Raw genomic sequence first — 8,949 nt, forward strand, 5'->3', positions numbered from 1 at the left:
CTACAGAGATGCCTGGCGGGGCCGAAGGGTGGGCGCTGGATGGGACTTGGTGCAGATCTCCGGTGAGATGGGGATGGTGTGGAGGGGGTCTGGACGCTGGCGAGTCTTTGGCGGAGCCTAGCCTCCTATTATGAAGGACACAAAGAAATCAAAGAGAAGAGAGAAGAGAGAGCACATCTGAAGATACAGAAAAAAGGTCCGAGGTCAACACATACAGAACAAAAAATCAGAGTTAGTACGTCCATGGGCGGAGACGGTTGAGCATGAGCATATGGCCGTGGCCGCCCATCGGTCGGTGCTGGAGTGGCGGCAAACCCGAGCGGTCGGAGACTGCTCGTCTGTAGAGGTCGCCATGGCCGCCACCATGGGACTCCCGGTGGTGCGCGAGTGGCCACTGGCGGTGTTGGAGCAGGGAGCGGGGGATCCATCACGCGGGTGTGTAGCCCGCCATGGCCACTGGTGGTGGTGGAGCACGGGGCAGGGGGATCCTCGCGGCGTGGTGAGCCCAGCGGTCGGAGCCCGCTCGCCTACAGAGCCTGTATTGTCCGCCGCCATGGGATTCTGGGTGGTGGAGCATGGGAACGTGTAAGTGCATCTAGTGCCACCCCTAGTTGGTTCTGGAGTATTGACGACAAACCTAGTTGAGGGACTAATGTGTTTGTGAGAATTGCAGGATAACACAGGTAGAAGTCCCTCATTGATTCAGTTTTCCTACCAGAGATGACCCCTAAAAATGTATAAAGACATTGATGTCAAAGGTGGTATATGAAGATATTCACATTGAAGACTATGACAAGAGAAGACATCGCATGAAGCCTATGGAGCTTGAAGACTTAGATCTTTCGTAGTTCTTTTTCTTCTTTGTTGAGTCATAGGAACCACCTACTGTTAAGTGGGGTCCAAGAGAACCAGTCAGAATGACTGAAGTGATGCTTAACCAAAACCTATTTCTTCGAGTGAAGACTATGAGAGCGAATCTTGTCCAGGGTCGGACAAGTCAGCTTTGCTTGTAGCCCAAGTAAAGTTGCCGTTTGAGTTTGAAATCTGACCGTTGGAACATGGGTGAGTTCCTTAGTGACCCAGGGTCATTTCGGACAAATCAGGTCGGGTTGCCTAGTGGCTATAAATAGCCCACCCCCTACAACCATAAACGGTTGGCTGCTCAGAGTTAGAGTACGGCTTTTGTCGTTTGAGAGCAACCCACCTCGAATCCTTTGAGAGAGAATTCCTTGCGAGGATAAAGCCCTAACCACCCAGAGCCAAAGAGTGTTAGGCATCACTTAAGTCTTCTTGTCTGTGTGATCTGAAGACTTATTACACTTGAGGACTATGAATCCTCCAGCCGGTTAGGCGTCGCGTTCTGAGCATCCAAGAGACATTGTGGATCGCCGGTGAACGAATTTTGTGAAGGTTTGGGAGTCTACCTTGAAGACTTACCAGAGTGATTGGGCGAGGTCTGTGTGACCTTAGCTCAAGGGGAATACGGTGAGGACTGGGTGTCCTGAGCTGCGTGTTTAGGACTGGGTGTCCGGGACTGTGTGTCCTCAGGTTTAAATACCTAGCCGCCCTAACCAGACGTACAGTTGTCACAGCAACTGGAACTGGTCCAACAAATCATTGTCTTCAAGGAGTCACTGGTTTCATCCTTCCCTTCCCTTTACTTACAGTTGGTCCTTGTGAAGTCATTGTTTGATTGCACTATCTTTTGTCTTCACTGAGTGACTGCGTGTTCTGTTTGGCTTCATAATATCTTCCTACCTGATCCTTACTACCTAGCTGCTATTAGTCATTGTGCTTTCACTTTATTGAATACTTGACTATGGTTTGCCTAGTGTAGTCTACCTTCCGCTGCATGGTAATAGGTTTATTTCTATCGTTTGTCTTCGAAACTTCCACGTTTTGAAGACTTTCATAAAAATCGCCTATTCACCCCCCCCTCTAGTCGATATAACGCACTTTCAATTGGTATCAGAGCAAGGTACTCCCTTGTTCTGTGTGATTCGGTTTAACCACCTGGAGTTTTAGCTATGTCGACTGTAGGGATAATTAAATTCTCCGTTGCGTGCCCCGTCTTTGATGGAACTGAATATCCCTACTGGAAGAATAAGATGCGCATGCATCTTGAAGCCATTGACGTCGACCTATGGTATGTCATCAAGAACGGTGTTCCCAAGGCTGGAGAAGGTGTCACTGCTGCTGACGTTAAGAAGTTCGTTCAACTGGACTCTACTGCCAAGAATATCATCTGTGGTCATCTGACCAAAGGACAGTATGGCCGCGTGAGTGCTTTGGAAACATCTAAGCTAGTTTGGGACTGGCTCTCTAAGGTCAACGAAGGCGTCTCAACCCAGAGAGATCAGAGAATCAGTGTCCTTCGCAACCTCTTCAACCGCTTCAAGAGAAATGACAATGAGAATGTTCAGCTCACGTTTGATCGACTCACTGACATCACAAATGAGCTTCAAGCCCTCGGCGCTACTGAGATCACCAAGCATGAAGTCGTCAAGACACTCCTGAGATCACTTGACAGTTCGTTTGACACCCTAGCCCTGATGATTCAAGAACGTCCTGATTTCAAGACACTCGATCCATCTGACATACTTGAGAGGCTCAACACACATGAGTTTCAGCTTTCTGAGAAAAGAGATATCTACGGTCCCAACTATGGGTGAACTCGTGCCTTGAAGGCAAAAGTTGTCTCCTCATCTAAAGAAGAATCTAACAGCAGTTCTGATGACCCTGAAGACATTGGAAAGGAACTTGCTATGCTTGTGAAGAAGTTCCAAAAATTCACCAAGAAGAAAGGCTTTAGAAAGTCTTCACGATCAAGCTCAAGGAATGATGAAGTTTCTGCTCATGACTACAAGAAGAAAACATGCCACAAGTGCAAGAAATCTGGCCACTTCATTTCTGAGTGTCCGCAGTGGGACAATGAGAACAAAAAGAAGAAGAAGAGCAAGGAATATGACTCTGACGACAAGAAGAAGAAGAAATACTCAAAGTCTTCTTCCAAGTCTTCCTCAAAGTCTTCATCACACAAGAAGAGCTCATCTGGCAAGGCACGTGCGTTTGTTGGCAAGGAAATGGATTCAGAGGAGGAGTCCGCTTCTGAGGAGGCGGAGGTGGAGTCTGAGGAGGAGTCCGACTCTGGCGTTGCAAGTCTGGCTATAGCATACGTTACCAAGTCCATCTTCAACACTGAAGACAATGACTTCATCGCCGACACCGATGCAAATGACAAGGACTATTCCGCTCCTACCTACTGCTTCATGGCACGCGGTGCCAAGGTAAACACACGCACTACTCACTATCAAACATCCAGTGAAGATGACTCTGATTGTGGTTCAAAACCCAGCTACAAAACACTTGCTAAAATTGCAACTGAACAACAGAAAGCTATGGAACATATTCAAAAACTGTTAGACAAAAGCGATGATCTGTTAGACGCTGAAATGACTCGATCTGAGTCCTTAATTGAAGACATAAAAAATCTTCATGTTAAGTATGAGGAACTTGAAAGTCGTCATGAAACGCTCTCAACAACTCATGAAAAGCTTTCCTATGATTATCTTCAAAGAAAGCAAGATCTTGAGAAATTGAGAGCGGCTCATGAAGATCTTCAAAAGGAAAACGAGTCACTTCGCGCCGAACAGATCAGTTCCGCTCAGGAAGGATTTGAACCACCATGTCTTAAATGCATTGAGCGTGATAATGCTACTTCTGTTGCTGAATGTTCTACTGCTGCTACTGTTGCAATATCTTCAACTGTTGATGTGGGAACTAACCCCTCTGCTGAGGATACCTCTGCTATTGCTGATGAGAATGCTAGGTTGAAGACATTGCTTGAAACAGGGATGTACAAAAGTCTTAAAGGGCATCAGACACTATGTGATGTCCTCAAAAGGCAGATTCTGAACCGAAACCCGAGGAAAGAGGGTGTTGGGTTCGTAAGGAAAATGAATGTTGATGGCTCTTACTGGAAACCTGAGCAGTACCCCAAAACCACATGGGTTGCTGCAAAGGAACCTTCAGCAGATCCATCCAATCTATCTGGCTTCACTTGTGCTAACCCCATTGTCATTGATGAATCCTTTGATGCAAACTATAAACTGTTTAAGAATCAGAATGGTGAAGTGTTTGCCAGGTATATTGGTACTAACTGTAGGAATGGGCCGCCTATGAAGAAGATCTGGGTGCCGAAAAAGTGTTTGGAAAATCTTCCTGTGAATGTCATCATGACACCACAGGTGAAGAAGACAAACCCCAGACCACAGGCTTCATACGGTCCAAAGGCTTCATACAGACAGAGGACTCACCTGAGTCGCACTAACGCAAATGTTTTGCAGGGAAACCATACTCAAGCCTATGAATATGAGCGCGGTTCATCGTACCGCCATGTTCATAAGACCAAGAACTATTCTGCTTATTCTTATGAGTACTATTGTCCGCCTGCAAGACTTTTTGCTAGGGCTCCAAAGCCAAAGTTCTCAGACGCTGCACTTAGACTTATTGCTTCTAAGCCACCCTTGAAGATGTGGGTGGCTAAAAAAGCTTAACTCTCTTTTGCAGGGAAAGGTCTCCAGCAGAAAACCAAAATCGTCTGACGCTATTGCTGGGGACCTTAAACATCTTGTAGGGCGCAATATCAAATGCCCGAATGGTCTTACTATGTACTTCGTTCCTGAATCGCTTGCTACTCTCCCTATCAGTCCTAATCTGGATCTAAGTTTTCATAACCCACTGGTTCGTCAAATGTTTTTGCTTCACAATTCTCTTCGTGAAGCCTATCCCCCTAACTGCACTGTAGGGTACGACACCAGCGTCTTCAGAATGGATTATTGATAGTGGGTGTACCAATCACATGACTGGCAAAAGAAGCCTTCTTATGGACTCAACCTTACGTCCATCCGACAAGAGTCACATCACATTTGCTGACACTGGTAAAAGTAAGGTATTGGGTCTAGGTAGAGTTGCAATCTCAAAGGATCAACACATGGATAAAATCATGCTTGTTGAATACCTTGGCTTCAACTTAATGTCTGTCTCAATGCTTTGCGATTTGAACATGATCGTAATGTTTGGAAAATATCGTTGCCTTGTTCTAATAGAATCTGACAAGTCTCTAGTGTTTGAAGGGTATCGGAAAGATGATTTGTACGTGGTAGATTTCTCAGCAGGACCACAGCTTGCCGTATGTCTTCTAGCAAAAGCTTCAGAATGCTGGCTCTGGCATCGGAGGCTAGGGCATGCTGGCATGAGGAATCTCCACACCCTTGCAAAGAAGAAGCATGTCATAGGCATCGAGGGTGTCAAGTTCAAGAAAGATCACTTATGCGGTGCCTGTGAAGCAGGAAAGATGACGAGGGCCAAACATCCCTCGAAGACAATCATGACAACTACTCGACCCTTCGAACTGCTCCACATGGATCTTTTCGGTCCACTCATTACTCAACTCTTACTACTACTGCTTGTCTCTATGGCTTTGTCATTGTTGATGATTATTCTAGATATACTTGGGTGCACATAATCCTCTACAAGACTGAAGTGCAGGATGTCTTCAGACGCTTCGCCAATCGAGCAATGAACAACTATGGCGCCAAGATAAAGCACATCAGAAGTGACAATGGCACTGAATTCAAGAACACTGGACTTGATACATATCTTGATACTTTGGGCATCACACATGAATTCTCAGCCCCGTACACGCCACAGCAGAATGGCGTCGTCAAACGCAAGAACAGAACACTCATTGAGATGGCCCGAACGATGCTTGATGAATACAAGACTCCAAGAAAATTCTGGCCTGAAGCCATTGATACTGCATGCCATACAATCAATCGTGTTTATCTTCACAAGCTTCTGAACAAGACATCTTATGAGCTCCTTACTGGCAAGAAGCCAAATGTCAGTTACTTCAGAGTATTTGGCGCCAGGTGCCGGATCAAGGATCCACATCACACTTCAAAATTTGCACCAAAAGAACATGAGGGTTTTACGCTTGGATATGGAAAGGATTCACACTCCTACAGAGTCTTCAATCTCTTTCATTATAAAGTGGTTGAAACAGTGGATGTGCGGTTCGATGAGACTAACAGTTCACTAAGAGAGCACCTGCCAAATGTGATAGATGAAGTTCCATCCAGTGAATCAATCAAACTAATGGGAACTGGAGAAATCATACCCTCTGAAGCTCAACCTGAAGAGGAACTTATCATCTCCGCACCGGATCAACCTAAAGACAATGCTCAGCCTGAAGACAATCCCTCTAACAATGACAATGATCAGCAAGAGCAAAATCTTCGCCCTGTACATCCTCGTGTTGCCAATGAAGTGCAGATTGAGAGAATAATTGATAGCATCAATGCACCTGGTCCGCTCACTCGTTCAAGGGCAACTCAGCTAGCAAATTTCTGTGGGCACTTCGCATTCGTCTCAATAACAGAACCCAAGAAAGTTGAAGAAGCCTTCATGGAACCTGAATGGATTCAAGCTATGCAAGAAGAGCTTCAACAGTTTGAGCTGAATAATGTATGGGAACTGGTTAAGCGTCCTAACCCTTGGAAGCATAATATAATAGGCACCAAATGGATATACCGCAACAAGCAAGATGAGCATGGTCAAGTTGTCAGAAACAAAGCTGGTCTCGTTGCTCAAGGATATACTCAAGTGGAAGGGATTGACTCCGATGAAACATTTGCTCCCGTGGCTCGACTTGAAGCCATACGCATACTGCTGGCCTATGCAAATCATCATAACATACTTCTATATCAAATGGATGTGAAGAGCGCTTTTCTCAATGGCAAGATTGAAGAAGAAGTGTATGTTGCACAACCGCCTGGCTTTGAAGATCCAAAACATCCTAACATGGTATACAAGCTCAACAAGGCACTGTATGGCCTCAAACAAGCCCCTCGGGCTTGGTATGACACACTCAAATACTTCCTGAAGAGAAAAGGCTTCATACCTGGTTCCCTCGACCCCACTCTCTTCATGAAGACATATGATGGTGAACTGTTTGTATGCCAAATATATGTGGATGACATTATCTTCGGCTGCACCAATCAGAAGTACAGTGAAGAGTTTGGATATATGATGCAAGAGCAATATCAGATGTCCATGATGGGAGAGCTGAAGTTCTTCCTCGGTCTTCAAATACGACAGCAATGCAACGGCATCTTCATATCTCAAGAGAAGTATCTCAAAGATTGCCTGAAGAAGTTCGGTATGCAAGACTGCAAAGGCTTCACGACGCCAATGCCAGCCAAACATCATCTGGGTCCCGACGACAATGGTAAAGAGTTCGATCAAAAGGTATACCGCTCCATGATTGGTTCTTTACTTTATCTATGTGCATCTAGGCCAGATATTATGCTTAGTGTCTGCATGTGTGCTCGATTCCAAGCAGCACCAAAGGAGTCGCATCACTTAGCTGTGAAGCGAATTCTTCGATATTTGGCTCACACCCCAACTCTAGGATTATGGTATCCAAAGGGCTCAGAGTTTGATCTGGTTGGATTCTCGGATGCTGATTATGCTAGTGACAAGGTGGATCGCAAGTCTACATGAGGCACATGTCATTTTCTGGGACGATCACTTGTATGTTGGTCTTCAAAGAAGCAGAACTGTGTATCTCTCTCCACTGTTGAATTTGAATACATTGTTGCTGGATCTTGCTGCGCTCAGCTTCTGTGGATGAAGCAAACACTCAAGGACTATGGCATTCATCTGAAGCAAGTGCCACTCTACTGCGACAACGAAAGCGCCATCAAGATTGCCAACAACCCAGTTCAGCACTCAAAGACAAAGCACATTAAAATTCGTCATCACTTTCTCAGAGATCATGTTGTGAAGGAAGATATTGATATCATACACGTCAACACTGAAGAGCAATTGGCAGATATCTTCACCAAGCCCTTGGATGAGAAGAGATTTTGCAAGTTACGGTGTGAGCTAAATATCTTGGAATCCTCAAATGTCCTGTGATCAGGCACACATCCTAACACTTATGCATATTGATGACTTAGATGTGCAACACACGAAGTAAAGTATATCTTCAATCAATAAAGACATACATTCTAAGTCTGAATACATTAATGTGGAATTTGACTTCGGAGCGCCACGATAATTGTGCGCCATGTCTGGGTCTAATACTTCCTATATGGTGGATAACGCCATCACCAAAGGTTCTGTTTGAAGTGTTTCACTCATGGCGTTACATTTGCTATGTCTTCATATTTGGTTTGGCCTCAATCTCAACATGTCTTTATGATTATCTTCGCTATGTTGATTATATATATATATACTAGTGTTCTGTCATCTACAGCATTCACTTATAGCTATGTCTTCTTGTTGAATCTTTTGAACTAAGTGAATGTGATCGGACCCTGACCTCTCTATGCTTTCTATCTCAAACTCTATCTCTCCAAATCATATGCATTCCTTTGAAACTGTCAAATGTCTTCTCTGCGTCCTTGTCAGCAGAAGATACAGAGACAAACATTAAGTCCGTTTTCAATGCTCATTCCTTCACCTGAAACCCGGAGAAGTGGGAACGACCACCCGACAATCCAGGCGTGCGTGGGACGTGGAACAACCTCTGACATGCTGCATGATGGCCACGTGTTCCTCAGATGTGAATCGCCAGGTAAATACACGCCTCACCGCAGTCATTATCTCTTCTTCCACTCTCGCACGAACCCTAGCGCCACCGCTAGCCCTCGACGACGCCGGTGACGAAGCGCTTAGCTGCCGCAACCTCTCTGACGCCGTCTTCACGCCGACCGCGGACATCGTCTTCTCCGTCGTCACCGTAGGTGTCCTCCGTCGCCAAGTTAGGGCACGGACGATCGGACTGCTCGGCCTCCTCTTCCACTCCGTCTGATGAGGACATGACTACCTTGGATACGACCAAAAATATTGCATACATGCATATTTGTCAGGTGATTTCTA

Source organism: Triticum urartu, chromosome 5, assembly GCF_003073215.2.
Source record: "Triticum urartu cultivar G1812 chromosome 5, Tu2.1, whole genome shotgun sequence".
In the NCBI taxonomy this organism is placed as follows: Eukaryota; Viridiplantae; Streptophyta; class Magnoliopsida; order Poales; family Poaceae; genus Triticum; species Triticum urartu.